This window comes from Sinocyclocheilus anshuiensis, unplaced genomic scaffold (genome assembly GCF_001515605.1).
Source record: "Sinocyclocheilus anshuiensis isolate Anshui unplaced genomic scaffold, SAMN03320099.WGS_v1.1 scaffold886, whole genome shotgun sequence".
Classification (NCBI taxonomy): domain Eukaryota; kingdom Metazoa; phylum Chordata; class Actinopteri; order Cypriniformes; family Cyprinidae; genus Sinocyclocheilus; species Sinocyclocheilus anshuiensis.
In genome coordinates this window covers 612,886-631,063 of record NW_015536542.1, presented here as the reverse complement: position 1 = coordinate 631,063, position 18,178 = coordinate 612,886, and the positions used below count along the sequence as shown (strand labels likewise).

Here is an 18,178-nt window from a genome sequence, read left to right as displayed (position 1 = left end):
TATATGAAATATACTAAAAATAAAGAAATAGATGCATATATGATTTATCCACTTTGATAGACATTTCCTAGGAGTGTGTACCAGCACGGTATTTCAGCAGAAGGTCCCAGATGGAGCGTCTGGAATATGGATCCACTCCTGATGTGGGTTCATCCAGAAACACCACTTTAGCCCCACCAACAAAAGCCATTGCAACAGAAAGCTTCCTCTGCATACCACCTACATAGGAATACATCCTCTTGACATTTCTTACAAATCTCAATTAGTTCAGTCCTCTTACTGTAAAGTTACAGAACTGAGACTGGTCTGCACAGGAAGGAATTATTAAAAAGATATTTATGATTTAACCTGACAGGTTTTGTGCCTCCTCGTTCCTCTTGTGAGGGAGACCAAGATCTTCCAGGATATTTTCCACCTCTAGCTGGGCCTCAGGTAATGGCCGACCCTTCAGCAGAGAGTAAAACAAGATGTGCTCTGCTACCGTCATACTGCAGTAGAAAGGGAGATCAAAACAAATCAGCATTCTGACAGATTTTACTTTAGCAGGTGTATCAACATCCTTCAGTGAAATCACATGAGGGGTTTACGAACTGGTGAAAGATGATGTTATGTTGGGGGCACATTCCCAGAGATTTACGAATGGCATCCATGTCGGTTCGGATGTCTTTCCCATAAATATACGCTGTGCCAGAGGTGGGAGGGAACATGCCGGTGAGAATAGACCTGTGGGAGAGAGGAGAAAACTTCCATGTATAACATTCCCATAGATAAATAAAGATTCATTTCACTGGGTTTTGCATACATACATAGTAGTGGTTTTTCCTGCACCATTGTGTCCAAGGAAAGCAGTGATCTGACCCTCGTAGAAGGTGATACTCAGACCATCCACAGCAGGTCTAGAGCTGCCGCTAAACATCTTATACAGGTTCTCCACACAAACTCCAACCACCAAACCTGATGGCTCAGGCTCGAAAAAGAGCCTCCCTGGAGACAAGAATCAGAGATTGGAAAGTTATTAAGATATTAGATGTTATACAGGATGTTATACAAAAACACCTGAGATCCTTATGAAATCCAATAATCCAGTCATGTGGATTACTGACATACAGTAATTATGATAAATTTTTGTGTTAACAGTGTGTTAACACCTTGATTCGTGAGACGAAAGGAATGTCATTGTCACAGTGATGGAATAAACATCTCGAATGTCTCTAATATCCATTAACCGACAATAAGACAAACAGAAACCAGCATTCCAACCTGCCAGCCAAGCAAACAGACACAAGGCCACCGGCTTCCCACAAAGGGCACAGACAGTGGTGTGTTTGTGCATCATGTGTGATTATACTAGTGTACAAGCACACATACCTGGCGCCACCTTATACAGTGTGCTTGAACTTAAGACAGAGCGCTGGCAAGTGCTGATGGATAACACCAGCGAAACTAAGACTGCAGTAATTACTCCCATGGGGCTCCATCAGTTCAAAGCCAAGAAACCTGCTGGATGCCTGCGCTCTAGTCAAGCAGATAAGCCTGGTTAGCTCTTTGAATACATCTGATGGGATCTTTTCCAGGAGTAAGAAGAGAAGCACCACCTTCCTGTTTGCTGTAATAGGTTCCTTTACAAAATACTGTAGAATGAAAGATTTCCCCTGATAGATTATAAAGTACACTGGATCACTGCCATTTCAAAAGAAATATTCACCTACATCACCCACAATGTATCTGAATTTACAAGTAAAGTAAATGAGCCTGATTTCGCCAAAGGTGTTTTTCCTCCATTTCTGTCAGGACCACTATCGTCAAAGATGATTGACAATTAGCATACAGTTTCGATTGGCGGTATGGTTCTGTTCTGGGCAAGAACTCCCTGCGCCTAGCATGGATGAGAGCGGGGAGAGCAGCAATAACCCCCCAGGGTAAACAGAACAGAACCAACATAAATGTATTGCAGATATTGTTAAAGTTCAATAATTTTATGTACACATTTTAGAATTAGTCTGATTCAATGAGAATCAGAAGGCTGAATCCCGACTGACAGAGGAGGAGTTGGGGATGGAGGAAGGTAATTAGCTATTGAGCAATGCGAAAACTGCTGATAATACTGAGGGACCTTATATATGAATGCTTAGATAGGTGTCGTATTCCCATAGGTAGATGGGGATCAGCTGAGAGTCAGCTGATGCGAGCTTGACTAACGTGACCTGCCAGAACTAACGCTACGCTTGATTTCTGTTACCTCATGGACTTTTGGTTCCTTACCACTGTCGCCTTTGGATTGCTTAATGTTATCGATTTGACAGCACTGGCACTATCAGATGAGTACAAAACCTGAACAAAATTGAGCTGAATAATGACCCTATTGTCTTCTGTAGAGCTGCTTTATAGCTCAATCAAATTAGTTTCATAATTGATGAATTTCGCAACATCAATAGTTATTGAACTAAGTTAATTTAACATTGAACTGACTTGAACTGAACTGAATTTGGATTTGCCTTACGTCTGATTAAGTTTGCATTACTGATTCTGTTGTTTTCCTGTTTATTACTATGAAGCTGCTTTGAAACACTATATACTGTAAATAAAGGTGGAAAACCTGACTTGATATAGCAGTTTCATGCTGAAACAAACTACAAAAACCAGCTGGTTTGCTCATTTAAAATGGTCTCCCAGTCTGACTAAACTGGTGTTCAGCTGGTCAGTTTATATGGATTAGCTGACTTAGACTTCACCAAACCAGGCTAACTAGGCCTGAGTAACAAGATAAGACCAGCATACTACATTAGGCACATTAAGTTTTTTTTTTTTTCAGTAGCATTTACAACACAACACACCTGATGAGTCTGTGCTCATGTTCTTGTTGGTCGTCTCCTCTTCATCAAGCCTCTTTTGTTCTTTCTCTTTCTCTAGTTTCTCCCGTATGTCTTCATGTTTGCAGGACCCAGGCGGCTCTGGAGGTTTTTCGGGTGCTATGTGGCTCTTGGCCTGGTCATCAGTGTGATTCACCAGATTATCAAAAGCAGATTTCTCCACTGCTGGCTTTCCAGGAACTGTGTAAAGAAAGATTAGTTGATCTAAAAAGCTCATGCCGTCACTTATGATAAGCCAAAAAGTCACTCACCCTGTTTTAGAGGCTCAGGTCGGTTCAACCAATAAGAAGGCTGGATTGGAAAGTAAAAAGGCCGACCAATACCATACTGCCCTGATGATAAACAAGTTATGTCACTTACAATCCACTTTATTTTTATTATCAAATAAACATGAATATACAGTAGTTTTACCTGGGAAGACATTATCGAGGTACTATGCAAGAACACCATAAAGTACCGTTTCCACTGCCATCATGATAATTGAGATGAAGAAAGAGAACTCATCCCCCTCCAAAAGGCTGGTCTGGATGTTATCCCACTGTAGACCAAGACCTTGCTCCTCGTAACGGGATAGGTACTCTGTCCCAAAGCCAAAAGCCACCTGGGACATCAGACTCTGAATCACAATAAACAATCTTAAATGCAGAATATCACACAGTTGGGAGTTTTCTCAGTGAAAGGGTGCATTATCAAATTTATAACCTTTATAAGAAGTTTTGTATATAATTTGTTCAGATTCTATAGGGAAGTGTTATCATGTGACATACCGCCATGATTTTCATATCTTTGGTGATGCGGTCCTGCCAGGCGAAGCAGACAACATGCGGCAGGTACAGAGTGAAGTAAATGATTCCGCTGCAGGCTGCTGCCAGGTTAGCCTTATTGAAAAAAACGCTCATGAGGAAGCACTGCATGATGGTTGCTGTGGTGAAAGTGAGCAGGAATAGGAAGAGGATGATAGGATTGCTGTAGTTCAGCACTTTTCCTCCCTGTGAGAAAACAAAGATGTTCTTTTATATTCTTTACAAGTATTTTAAAATGTAACTGTGTTGGCTTATTGACAAAGCCGCATACTGATCTACAGCCATGGCCAAAAGTTTTGAGAATGACACAAATATTCATTTTCACAAAGTCTGCTGTCTCAGTTTTTATGATGGCAATGTGCATATACTCCAGAATGTTATGAAGAGTGATCAGATGAATTGCAATCAATTGCAAAGTCCCTCTTCGCCATGTAAATTAACTTAATCCCCAAAACATTTCCACTGTATTACAGCCCTGCCACAAAAGGACCAGCTAACATCATGTCAGTGATTCTCTCGTTAACACAGGTGAGAGTGTTGACGAGGACAAGGCTAGAGATCACTTTGTCATGCTGATTGAGTTAGAATAACAGACTGGAAGCTTTAAAAGGAGGGTGGTGCTTGACATAATTGTTCTTCCTCTGTTAGGTTACCTGCAAAGAAACATGTGCAGTTATCATTGCTTTGCACAAAAAGGGATTCACAGGCAAGGATAATGCTGCTAGTAAGATTGTACCTAAATCAATCATTTATCACATCATCGAGAACTTCAAGGGGAGAGGTTCAATTGCTGTGAAGAAGGCTTCAGGGCACCCAAGAAAGTCCAGCAAGTGCCAGGACCCTCTCCTAAAGTTGATTCAGCTGCGGGATCGAGGCACCACCAGTGCAGAGCTTGCTCAAGAATGGCAGCAGGCAGATGTGAGTGCATCTGCACGCACAGTGAGGCGAAGACTTTTGGAGGATGGCCTGGTGTCAAGAAGGGCAGCAAAGAACCCACTTATTTCCAGAAAAAAATATCAGAGACAGACTGATATTCTCCAAAAGGTACATTGATGAATCCCCTTTCTGATTGTTTGGGGCATCCGGAATAAAGCTTGTCCGGAGAAGAAAAGGTGAGCGCTACCATCAGTCCTGTGTCATGCCAACAGTAAAGCATCCTGACACTATTCATGTGTGGGGTTGCTTCTCAGCCAAGGGAGTGATCTCACTCACAATTTTGCCTAAGAACACAGCCATGAATAAAAAATGGTACAAAAACTTCCTCCGAAAGCAACTTCTCCCAACCATCTAAGAACAGTTTGGTGATGAACAATACCTTTTCCAGCATGCTGGAAAAAAAAGTGATAACTAAGTGGCTCGGGGAACAAAACATCTAAATTTTGGGTCCATGGCCAGGAAACTCCCCAGACCTTAATCCCATTGAGATCTTGTGATCAATCCTCAAGAGGCGGGTGGACAAACAAAAACCCACAAATTCTGACAAACTCCAAGCATTGATTATGCAAGAATGGGCTGCCATCAGTCAGGATGTGGCCCAGAAGTTGATTGACAGCATGCCAGGGCGAATTGCAGAGGTCTTGAAAAAGAAGGGTAAACACTGCAAATACTGAGTCTTTGCATAAACTTATTGTAATTGTCAATAAAAGCCTTTGACACTTATGAAATTCTTGTAATTATACTTCAGTATACCATAGTAACATCTAACAAAAAGATCTAAAAACACTGTAGCAGCAGACTTTGTGAAAATTAATATTTGTGTCATTCTCATTGGCCATGGCTGTACTATTTTAGATTATTCTTCTGCTGAACATGATAAAAACATGCTAGCATTGTGCTAAAATATGTTAGCATTGTGTTAAGACAAGCTAGCAATGTGCTAAAAGTTGTTATTAATGAGCTGAAACATGCGAAAATAAGCTAACATTATCTCAAAACATGTTAGCAACATGCTAAAGCATGTTAGCCACATATTAAAACAATGCTAGAAACATGTTAAATCATGCTATTGCTGGCTGTTTTTTCTTACTCCAGCTTTATAATCATCAAACTTTAAACTTTCAGATAAGCTTTGTCAAGCCAGCTTCAAAGTTTGTCCTGACAAACTTCTCTAGTTTATTCTTGTGATAGCAAAGTTGAATTTTCAGCATCATTAGTCTTAAGTGTCAATTGACCCTTCATATATTATGCCATATATCCTTCATAAATCAGCATGATATATGACATCATGCTGATTTGCTAGTCATGAAACATTTCTTGTTATTATTAGTGTTGAAAACAGTTGGACTGCCTAATATTTTGAAACTGTGATACTTTTTTTCCGGGATTCTTTGATAAATGGAAAGAAAGAACAGCATTTATTTGAAAAAGAAATCTTTTGAAGGGTATGCCTAAACTAGTACATCATCAAATGTCATTTTTGATGATTGCCACAAGAGGTCAGTATAGTAATCTGAAAATAGAAAATCTAACTTGTCAATTTTGCTGTAGTTGAAAGCATAATACTTTACAGGGAGAGCACCCATTTTTCTTAAAGACATAGTGGTTAAAGTTCATAGAACTGGAACCAACCACTATTCTACTGAAAGAAAGAAACAAACACACACACACACACACACACACACACACACACACACACACACACACACAACACTGGTTTACTGATTGGTTTTGCTTGCTGGTTTTAGGGTGTTTTGCACACCATCTCTTACCATGATAATAAGAGTAAGCAGGGCTGTGCTGGAGGCCATCATGAAGAAGGTGTCAATGAACCATGTGCACCAGAGCACACGGTTAGTGACGCCCATGGCCTTCAGAGTCTCTTTCAACCTCATCTCCTTCTCCAGCACGATGCTCTTCACCGTCATAGAGACAGAATAGACCCAGGCCAACACCATGAAGATCGGAAAGCAGCGGTTCAGAGTTAGCATGAAGCTGTGGCGTGTGTTGTCAATGAGGAGAAGATAGATCATTGATTGAACATTGACAAAGAAACAAAACAAGGATGCAACAATATTAAAATTCTGTCAGATATCAATATGGTCCCGATATATCATGCATCCCTATCTATAAATGTAACAAATACTAAGTGTCATACTGATACTCACAGATCATCCACATAACAGGGATAGGGCATCTGCTGAAGGTAGACACCTAAAGGCCATTCCTTCCCTGTGTGGGTCTTTATTATTCCATGTTCTATCATGTCCTGCAGGTAGGCAAATCCTCCCCATATATACCGCAGATCATCCATGGGATCAGCCCTTGGCCCTGGATCCCAGTATCTGATCATAGGAGAGGATATAGAGTGAAACAAATGCAAAGAAATTCAAGATCTGAGGAATGGCTCAGCACTGGTTACAGACAGACCTGTCTTTGATCTTGTTAGTTCGCTCCACGAGATCAATGTCCATGCGTATCTTGAATTTAACATGAGGGGGCACCTTGGTGGTCCAGGAGTACATGTCAACAAATACCAGCCCTGCCCAAAACTTGCTCTCCCCAAGAAGGTCCAGTGCTCGATGGGTCAACTGGTCCTCATCAGAAATAGCGGAGAACTTGTCCAGCATCAGACACTGCAATTACAGGGGACATATACTGTAAGTGATTGTACTCATAACTGATTAAAAACAAATCAACCTATTAATTCCATGAATTCAATATTCCTGGAAGAACCTAATGGAAAATTACTAAGGAGATCACGTTTACTTATCAGTTCAGATCCAGACTGTCAAACTCATCCAGATCAAGCCGTTCCACTATTTTAGATCTGCATCAGAATTCAGAACAAAACTATTATCCAAAAAGACTTAATTGAATTGTTTGCTGTTAATTTGTTTTAAGCTTGGCATAAGATGGTGGGAGTCTATTTGAGATTCTTGACGACATTGTTCTCCATGTGGCCGGTATGCACTGCCATAAAACAGCCTGTGCTTCCTCTTTGTGTAGGCCGAGTAGACTGACAGATGTATCGAATTGGACTCATTCGTTGGGTTTGTCTGTCACTCCTCAAGTGGTGCTAGCTGAGACAAAGACTAAAAGACACACGGTTTAGATAGCAGAGGTCCTGCTCTCGTCTGGCACGGGCTGCCTTAAGCTCACCCTGATTTGTATTGAAGGCATTCAGCATTGAACTCTGCTATTAAATAGCTCTCCCACACTGGCAAACTCTCAGTGAGAAATCAAAAACTTTTCTTTGTTCTACTTGACATCAGAGAGGCCAAGCCGGCTGAGAGTGACTGGTTGCTTTTCACCCTATGGCTTCTGAGCAGATCTGTGTCTCTTTTGACGGACAAAATGACAAGTGAATTTGGAAAGTCTGACTTGATGATTGTTCTAAAAAAAAATGCAAGCATACTGCTGACTGCAGACTGTGACGTATATACTGTATACTGCAAACTAATTATATATATATATGTGTGTGTGTGTGTGTATTTTTTTTTTCAGGTTCAAGTTTTTTTTTAGTTTTTTTTCAGCAAGGATGCATTAAATTGATCAAAAGTGAAAGTAAAAAAAAACATTTATAATGTTACAAATAAATGCTGCTCTTTTAAATTTTCTATTCATCAAAGAATTCTGAAAAAGTCCATGGCTTCCACAAAAATATTAAGAAAAGCATACGAATATCAAAACAATTAAACAAAAGAAAGAATCAGCATATTAGAATGATATCTAGAGGATCATGTGACACTGAAGACTGGAGTAATGACTGCTGAAAATTCAGCTTTGCTGACAAGAATAAATTACATTTTAAAATATATTAAAATAGAAAATAGTTATTTTAAATTGTAATAATATTTCACAATTTTACTGTATTTTTAATCAAATACATGCAGTCTTGGTGAGCATAATAAGCATAAAAAAAACTTACCCTAAACTTTTGAATGGTAATATAATATTCAATATTCTTCAATAATATATTTAATTTATATAATTATTATTTTTATATTATTTTTTGCAAAATAGATAGCAATATGCAACATTTCAAGCAGATATATGCTTTTTTATGCATGAGTGATACCTCTCCGTATCGGTTTATAAGGCGAATAACTTGGTCAGTCATGTTAAAGATGTTCCGCCAGTCAAAGTTAGGCATGTCCTGGGCTCGATCTTCGTCAGGGCCATTGTACAGGAAGTTGAGGATGTGTTGGCCAGTGAATGAAGTGTCTTTGAGGCCTTTGTTGATATAATCCATCACTGTGGGATTTCTGATGGAGTCCTGAGATATAATGCAAAATGTATTGGAACTGAAACCTTGCATGAAATATTCAGCTACAAATGAAACAATCTCATGTATTGGTGTCATCTTTTCAAAAAAAGTTTAAGACACAGTGTTTACCCGAAGCATGTTCATCTGTGCACCATCCTGAAAGAAGCTCCACACCTGTGGGCCCACCTCCTCCCAGGCCCGACCCATGTTCCTAAGTCTTTCTAACTCCTCAAAGGTGGTGTTTGCCTGAATAAACACACACAAACAAACAAACTTACAAAGTTTATATGCATTCAAATAAAAGTAGGCAAGAACAAATGAAACAAATCTGTTTGTTCAGCATTCAATGGCACAGTAACAATAAAGGCAGGACAATGCTCAGGTGGTGGCAACTGCATTGAGTTTGACCACAGAATGACAGAATTCCCACCAGGAGCAGTTTACACAGTCCCACTGAGAGCCCTGCTGCATAAACAGAGAAACTGAAGCCCTCTAAAGCTGATCTGATGGGACCACAGCCATGGCCCATTGCCCAGGGCAAGCATGTCCACACCGGAGCTCTCTCCCAGGGGCAAAGGCCTTACCTCCCTCCTTCCCTTTCTCTATTGCTCTTTCAATTTCCTTTTTTTTTTTTTTTTTTGCTTCCACTTTTTCAAATGAAAGGCACAAAGGAAAGATTGATACAGAGCTGGAGGTCACATGAACAGTGTTGTTTAGTGGTTAAAAGATCTGAGCTGGTACATGAAAAGTTGTATGTTTAAACCCCATTAAGTTTGATTCATAATTTAACACCATTGTGACCTTGATCAAAACACTTCTCGAACTGCTCAAATGTGACTAACCCTGCAAGTAAAATTACAGTACTGTAAGTTGCTGTTGATAAGACCATGGAAAAAAAGTAGCTGGAGAAATAATTTATTGCATTTCATCTGCTCTGCTGGTGTAATGAAGTTATTTTTCATTATATATCAACTTTGCACCATGGGTGTAATACTATAATAATACTTATTATAGTATAAAATTATAATAATTTATTTCAACAAGGATGCATTGATCAAAAGTGACAGACGTTTTAAATACATTTATAATGATACATTACAAAAGAAATGCTGTTCTTTTGAACTTTCTATTCATCAAAGAATCCTAAAAAAAAGTACCATAATTTCTACAAAAATATTAAGCAGCAAAAATTGTTTACGACATTGATGATGATGATAATAAGAACCATTATTAATAAATGAGTACCAGTAATTACTGCTAATAATTGAGCACCAAATCACAATATTAGAATGATTTGTGAAAGATCATGAGACACTGAAGACTGTAAAGTCATCTTTGCCATCACAGGAATAATTTATATTTTGAAATATAATAAATTATAAAAGTGCTCTTTTAAATTGTAATAATATCTCACAAAATAGCAATATTTTACTGTATTTTTTATCAAATAAATGCAGCCTTGGTGAGCATAAGAACATTTTAAAAAACATAAAATAAACTTTCTTTTTTTTCTTTTTTAAATTATTTCAAACCTTAGTGGTAATGCCAAACACACAAAAAAGACTACTTATCCAAAGCGATTTACGTGGCATTTAAGGTATATTTCATTGGTTGCTAGCTCCTTGGTGTTGCTAAAACCATTCTGTACTGTTTGAGCTACAGGAGAGCTAAGGGTACACTATTAGTGGTAAAAAAGGAAACTCATTTACAAAGCACTCAGCCGAAAAAACATGCAGTCCTGCTTACATAAGAATTTAAGGGAGCAAAAGCCAGTCAGCTGTGTTGTATGTTCTAAAGTGCTCCTAAAGCTCACATAGCCTCTATGGGAACCCATCAGACCTGCATAATTTCCCCTCTGGCTAACCCGCTGAGATGTCTGCTGCAATGTGCTGATATATCTGACAGGCCCGGAGCGAGATTAGCTGTTGCATTAATACACTCATCTGCTGTTGTTCCAGGTGTGCGTGTAGTCAAAGAAGAGCTTTTTCTCTTACATTTTTAATGATCTGTCGGACAGCAGAAGAATCGGGAGCGTACAGGATCTTGCCCATCAGGAAAGGCTTGACTGAACTCCACACAATCCTTGTGACCGGATTGGACTCCAAATCCTTCATGAGGTCATTACAGAACGGAGCTGAAAGACATATGGAGTTATGAGAAACACGAGAACATTCTCTTCTCCGCTTTTCGTCTTCATCAGATGAAGTCCATGTACAGTACAGTACTCACTGGCTGTGTGATCATAGTTGTACTTCCCCTCTCCCAGTGTACTGTTGATGCCCAAAAAGGCTTTGTAGTTGTTATCCTCGTACCAGTTGAAGGAGGTGACCTTGGAAAAGGCCCCTTCTGTGTAGCCACAGAACAAGCTGGAGGTGGAAGCCATGAGTTGGCTGAAAGATGGGGATTCATGGGACTGAAGCAGTGGAGAAACCACTTGCATCAGGTATTGAGAGCTCGGTCTTTCAAACAGCTGTTGAGAAAAAAGATAAGTTATTAATCAAAGGGTTAGTTCACCCCCCCAAAAAATTCTGTCATTACTCACCCTCATGTCGTTCCAAACCCATAAAACCTTTGTTCATCTTCGGAACACAAATTAAGATATGTGCATGCGTGCGGTGCTGCTGATGCAGGAGCCAGCATTCTGACTTGGAACCTGGATGCGCTACGACTTGTTTACAAGCAGAGGAAGTTTTTTTTTTTTTAGCCCAGTCATGGTACTCTTGTGAATGCACATCGAAGACTGACACAGAAGAGAAGAAATTGTTGAATAAAGTTATTTTTTTTGCACACAAAAAGTATTCTCGTAGCTTTATAACATTAAGGTTGAACCACTGATGTCACATGGACTATTTTAATGATGTCCTTACAACTTTCTGGGCCTTGAACATGTCAGTTACTTTGCTGTCTATGCAAGGGTCAGAAACCTCTCAGATTTCATCAAATATCTTAATTTGTGTTCCGAAGATGAACGAAGGTCTTTCGGGTTTGGAATAACATGAGGGTGAGTAATTAATGACAGAAGTTTCATTTTTGGGTGAACTAACCCTTTAAAATAGATGCCTTTAAATTTCTAAAAACATGATTTTAACTTGAGTTTTCAGAATATTGTGGCCCCAATAAGTATTCAGATGTTTTAGTCGCATTTAATTCATGAATGCCATCGCATTACTTAATAAAAATGATGTTTTATTACTGTTTTAAAGCACAAGGTCACATTTCACAAAAACGTTGGCACAAAATTTGATACACTGTTCAAAATAACGATTAAAAGTTTCTGGTTGTCAAACTTGGAACAAGGAGGACATGTAGTGAATACATTCATTAAAATGACCTTGGGACTATGCATTTCATTTACAAAAGGCATTTTGTGGCCCCCATATTGCAGTTTTGTCCTCAAAATGCTTAAACAATAAGCAAAAAAAACCAAAACGCTCTTTATGCTCCATTTTGTAATTCAGCATGTCAAAATCCATGTCTTCTACATAATGTGTAGTACATAATGCTGTGTACATATTGTCTTCAAAAGGGTTCCTATTTTCTAAATGCACTTTTCAACCACCCTTGTGTACACTAAATCAAAATAATTTTGTGCACAAAATAATTTTTGGTTCAGAATTTTGTTACATTAAAGAAATGCAATTGCCACTTTTTCTACAAAATGTATGAAAATTTAACTGCATTTTGTTTCTGAAATACTATGCTTTGTGCAATGTAATTCCTTTAGTTCACAAAATGAGTCTGGTTACACTTGATCCACTACACTTGAGGGCTGGTTAAAAGTTGCAAAAATCTGCAAATAGATTACTGTGTACTGACCTGAGAATCTTCTCTTTTTTTTTGTCTGATAATATTTCAGCAATCAAGTTGTGTTTTCTATCAGCTGTTTAGTATCAGAATTCAGTATTCATGAACGAATCACTCTTTTGATCTGATCGGACAAACAGTTTTGTTAAAAGATCTGAAATTGTTTGTGATTCAGTTTGATTCATTAGGGCGGTTCACTCACACACTGAATCATTTGGAGCAGTTTCTCACACTGAACTAGTAACAGGATATTTTATAAGACAAACACAACAAAAATAGCGCTGGACGAGCTGGATAGCCTAACTACAATCAATTGTAGAAAACAAAACTTGCAAATGTCTTCTATTGTTTGTCAATGACAAAACCGCTCTTTATTGCACATGCAGCATGTGAACGGCTCTGTACTGCAGGTAAAGATGATTTATATCCAAAACAATATTTAAAAAAGAGTATCAAAATATGGGCACACTTTTTTGCTGGTGGGTCTGTGCTCCAATACTGATGAAAGGCTAGAAACGCCCCTAAGGAGTATGAATTTCAAATCTGTCATGGAGTCAAAGAGCAAACCAAACCTTTCGGCACCAAACTAAAATCCCTCTGGGTGGGAAAGTCCATTATCTTCTAAACTAAAACACATCAAAGCCTACAGATACAGGACAGATAATCTAAGCCTCTGGGGTCCATTATACTACAGCAGGTGAAGAGAGAGCGAAAACAGCATCTAGAGAACATCTATTGATTCATATACAAACACCTTAAAAAAAGCCACATTTGCATCATTTAACAATCAGACATTGATGTCTACGGTCTGTGAGGTGTTTCCTCCCTGTTTCAGCAGGGTATAAAATGCCCTCACCTGTGAACTAACCAAATATGAACCTCAGGTTTATTTACAGTGACAATCTGACTGAGACGCGGCTGAAATTAGCTTTCCGCAGACACGGGAATGATATCTCCATATCCGTATGCTTGTGTAAAAAGCAAGGCGGAGTGATTTCCTGATTGCTAAAAATACAGCTGAACTTTTGAAGGGCCTCATACGCACCGCTTTCAGCTTCTCAGACACGGCAGGCAGAAGTCGGGCCCAGAAGTGCAGGTCGAGTCCATTGGAGTAGTTATCAATAACTAGAGGACGCTGTGAATGAGAAGAGAGAAGGAAAAGAGACCATCTATATTAGTCATATTGGTCAATGCCATAGACGGACAGATGTACAGTCCATTCAATACATTAACAGTCCTAATATCATTGCCAGCAAGTTTTTAGGATTTTTTTGCCAACTGGAAATTTTTTGGAAAGACAATTTTTCATTGTTTTCAATGTTTTGTCAGTCGACAACTAGTTAAGAGTCCTTACAGTTTAATTTTAAAAATGTCATGCTACACGTCTTTTTGCTGTGCAATTTTTACTGATTATTATAAAGTAAACGTAAGAGTAACTTTTATATTGTTAGAAATATTTTGAGATGAACACTGGACTGAGCAACTTAGGTTTACTTGATTATCCATACGTCATTTTTTAGAAAAATAATATTAAAATGTGAATATCAAATATGACACATAAGGCTTTTGACATTTCATATGGTGTAACGATCATTTGCAGACTTTTTTTTTATTGTGTAAAGGTTCAATAAATTATTCCATTAATTTTTTTTTATATTATTTAATGTCAGGCATTTAGGTTTAAGTAACAAAGTGTAAATAGTAATTAAACAAAAAAAAATAAAAAAATAAAAATAGTGTTTCAGTTACATTTATGTCTAAAATATATGTATAAAATAAATGTCATGTATAAAACTGTTAACATTTTAAACTTTGTTCAAATCAATTTAGCTGAAGATGCAAAGCAAGGTTTGGGAAATGCGTGTTGCTCATATCCTGTCTTCTGAGATGTAACACTTCCAGAAATAATGTTTCTTCCAGGGGCTTCCCCAGGAACTGTATCCAAGCTACAATGGATCAGGATGGACCAGATTCAGGAAATGGCATGTGTGTGTCACAGAAGCAACTTCAAATATCAGACATCCTTCCTACCAGATTTCCTATCAGATTCTCCAGTGCTAAAGAACTGACTTCTAACATGTTTTATATTGTTCCAGCCATCAGTGTTTGTATATGACTGATATTTCAACAAAAACAGAGTCAATATATTTTTTGGATAAAAGACTACCAAATGAATCCACATTAATGTGTTCATATAAATATCTGTGCTGAGGGGGAAGGATAAAGTTTGGTCTTCAGTACAGACGCTCTGTATTATTATTTAACGCTCTCATAGGGTTTAGTCCAGCAGAAGTGTGTTGACTAATCTCATTACTGAAATAGGCCAAGTGGCTTCGCTCCACTAACACTGATCGGGTGACTCAGGCTAACACCCCTCTGTCCTCTCCCCACGCTCATTCTCAAACCATAAACTACCAAGAACAACCAGGAAGGGTGTGTGGGATTTTGTTCTTAACTCTACAAAAATTCAGGCGCTTTCATCAAACAGGAAGTACAAAAACGAGCACTTACTGTTGCTATGATAATTCTTCCTGTTTTCAGTTTCATTTACAAATGACTGAATTTGGAATAATAAAATGAAGATAAAAAGCTCTAATTAATCATTAGTCTTCCTGTTTTCAGTTTCACTTACGAATTACAGAATTTTGAATAATAATATGTTAAAAAATGCCACAATCAATCTTCAATCTTTTTTCAGTTTCACTTCCAAATGACTTAATTTGGAATAATGAAATGATAATAATGAAATGAAACGAAAATTAAATGAAAGAGTAGAAAGAGTTTTTAAAATCAAAAATACATTTTGATGTTTTTCAACATTTTTGAATATGGGTTCCTAGTATTTTATAATGTTTATAAGCCCAAATATAAGATTTCTTAAGTAAAACATTATTTTGTATTATAAATTAAGCCTAAAGTAACCCCATCAGGCTTCTTTACTATGATAATCAGGCCAAAACATCCTTGGTCAATCAGCTTGACCAGCATTGTTTTGCTGGTGGTCAACATGCTAGACCATCATAAATCAGGCAAGACCTGCATGGAAATTAATGCAGGCTTAGGGGCTGTTGGCACAGAACCTGTTTTTGTATTGCACTGAGCTGCTTTTCCATTGTTTTTCTATGTAAACATACACTAGACAAACATTTATGACCGTTGTACTTGCATCTTATGTCTTTTGCAGCATCTTGCACATGATATTGTGGTCTATAAACAAGTTACTCAAATTAAAAGTTTTTCAACTTTTAAAAATAACCCGATAACCCAGCTGCTGTGATGTCTGTTCATCAAAGAACAAAAGAAAAAAGAGCTTTAAGGATTAATATTTAATTTAGAATTTAGCGTTTGATATCTTTATTCAATTTCTGTATATTTCCTACTTGCGGAAGGGGGCAGGTAGCTAAATATGGCTTTTATTATGAGTTTATGTGAAGATTGTTTTAAGTTCACTAGAAGTTGTTATTTTTTAAAGTCTAATAAATGTTAAAATTGATAGCTCTCAATTATAGCTACTGTAATGTTGAATGGCTAGTCAATGGTTAAATATAAGGGGAAAAAAAATATTTCCTAGAGACATCAGTAGTATTGGTATCAGTGATACTCACCTTCAGACATTAAACAAATATTTAAAAAATATACTGTTTTTATGTTTTTTTCTACATTAATTTGAAGATTGAATATGAAATTATTGCAATATGAAAGTATATTTAAAAACGTTAATGTTAGGTGGGATTAATCACGATTTAATTTCAGGAAAAAATTTGTGATTACTAAAAAATGTTTTTATCGATTGACAGCACTAATTATTACTGATTTTATTGAGTGAACGAGTAGACTGACCAAGCGGAAAAGTTTGAAGAATCAAGATTGGCGTAGAATTTGTCCTCAATGATCTGAAGACGCTGCGGGGTGAGAACACACATGGCATTGCGCACGGAATACAGGCCCCAACGGCTCGGGAAAATAAGGAAACGCTCAAGAAGAGTCTGACTGCAGGCGATGTCCTTCAGACGGAGATCAGGAACTCCATAAGCAAACTGAGAAAGAGAGTGACAGTAAAAAACAGAATGAAACCATATTATACCAATAATTTGCTATCAAGCTTTAGCAGTGTTGTTTTAGCAACACTTACACCGACTGATCACATGACTGCACTGCTGAAAAAGAGACACCAATGCTATTAGCATCAAGGCTAATATTTCTCCTTCACACTTTAGGTTTTAAATCCTAAATGTGTTTCTTTGCCTCAGCAATGAGATGCGCACTTGGATGAAACATGGATGCAAGCCATGACTCCAAATCAGTGTGCAAAAACCCAACTGGAAAATCTCCAGCTTCATGCATCCAGCTTTCTTTCTTTCTGTGTTCCTCTCTCATTCTCTGTTTCATTAGTAGCTAAGGACTTATCCAACCAGAACATTCCATCTTCCTCGGTACGCCCCTGCTGGCTGACTGGCAGCACCTCTGAGAAAGCCTTCAAAATGCCTTGCATTCCTCTCCCTTACATTTCCATATGAAAGTGACTCGGACCCTGATGTTCTTGCGTTCATACTATCACTTCCTCTAGACCAGCTCCTCTGCGCTGCCTTCAGGATCAAAGCAGATGCGGTCTCGTGCAAACCACCATCCATGCTTTGTTTGCACTGAAAAATAAACCCACAAAGAATCTCGGGCTGGGTAACATGAGGGCCAGGTTTGAGTCGTTCTGAGTCCAGGCCAGGTTCAGAGTCATTCTGCCTTAGGTTGGGGGTATGATTACTCGCAGGGCCCTGGGATGACAAATATATACATCACAAAGTGTCCGTACAGAGAGCTGAGAAACCCAAACATGCAATCTGATGCTGAACAAACGGGCACTTGAAAACCAGCCAAGATTCTCTCAGTCTCAAACAGAGAGATTCAAGTCCACCAACAAAGTCTATTTACATGCATAAAAAGCTGATGAATTTTTGTCTCGGCGGCAAAGTCAATCTTCTTATCATTCACAACTTAATTAGACAATCACACAAAAGGACACTTCGGGTCAACGACCTCTCTGAGATCTCAGAGACATACTGTAAATAGTGCTAATTACAGACACGCCGATATTACAATTTTGGGAAATACAGATGAGACAATAATTACTTTCAAATGATAGCCAATAGCCAATACAAAACAGAAATTGAACTTGGTTTTGCCTTAATAAATTACTAAAAAGAAAAAAAGAAAATGAAGAGAAATCATATTTCTTTTCCCCCTCAAGAACTGTTATTATTATTGAAAAACATACAGAATTAGAATCTCAAATCACAAAATAAATTGTTTAATATATTATTAATATAAATGTAATGTATTAAAGGGGTCATATGATGTGATTTCAATTTTTCCTTTCTCTTTGGAGTGTTACAAGCTCTTGGTGCATAAAGAAGATCTGTAATGTTCAAAGACTAAAGTCTCAAATCCAAAGAGATATTCTTTATAAAAGTTAAGAGTTAACCACGCCTACCTAAAACGGC

At 38.0% G+C, this 18,178-nt stretch overlaps 1 pseudogene; it reads right to left on the bottom strand.

Moving 5' to 3' along the window:
* The window catches only part of LOC107697774 (retinal-specific ATP-binding cassette transporter-like), a 39,848-nt pseudogene that overhangs the window by 15,667 nt on the left and 6,003 nt on the right, over positions 1–18,178 (bottom strand).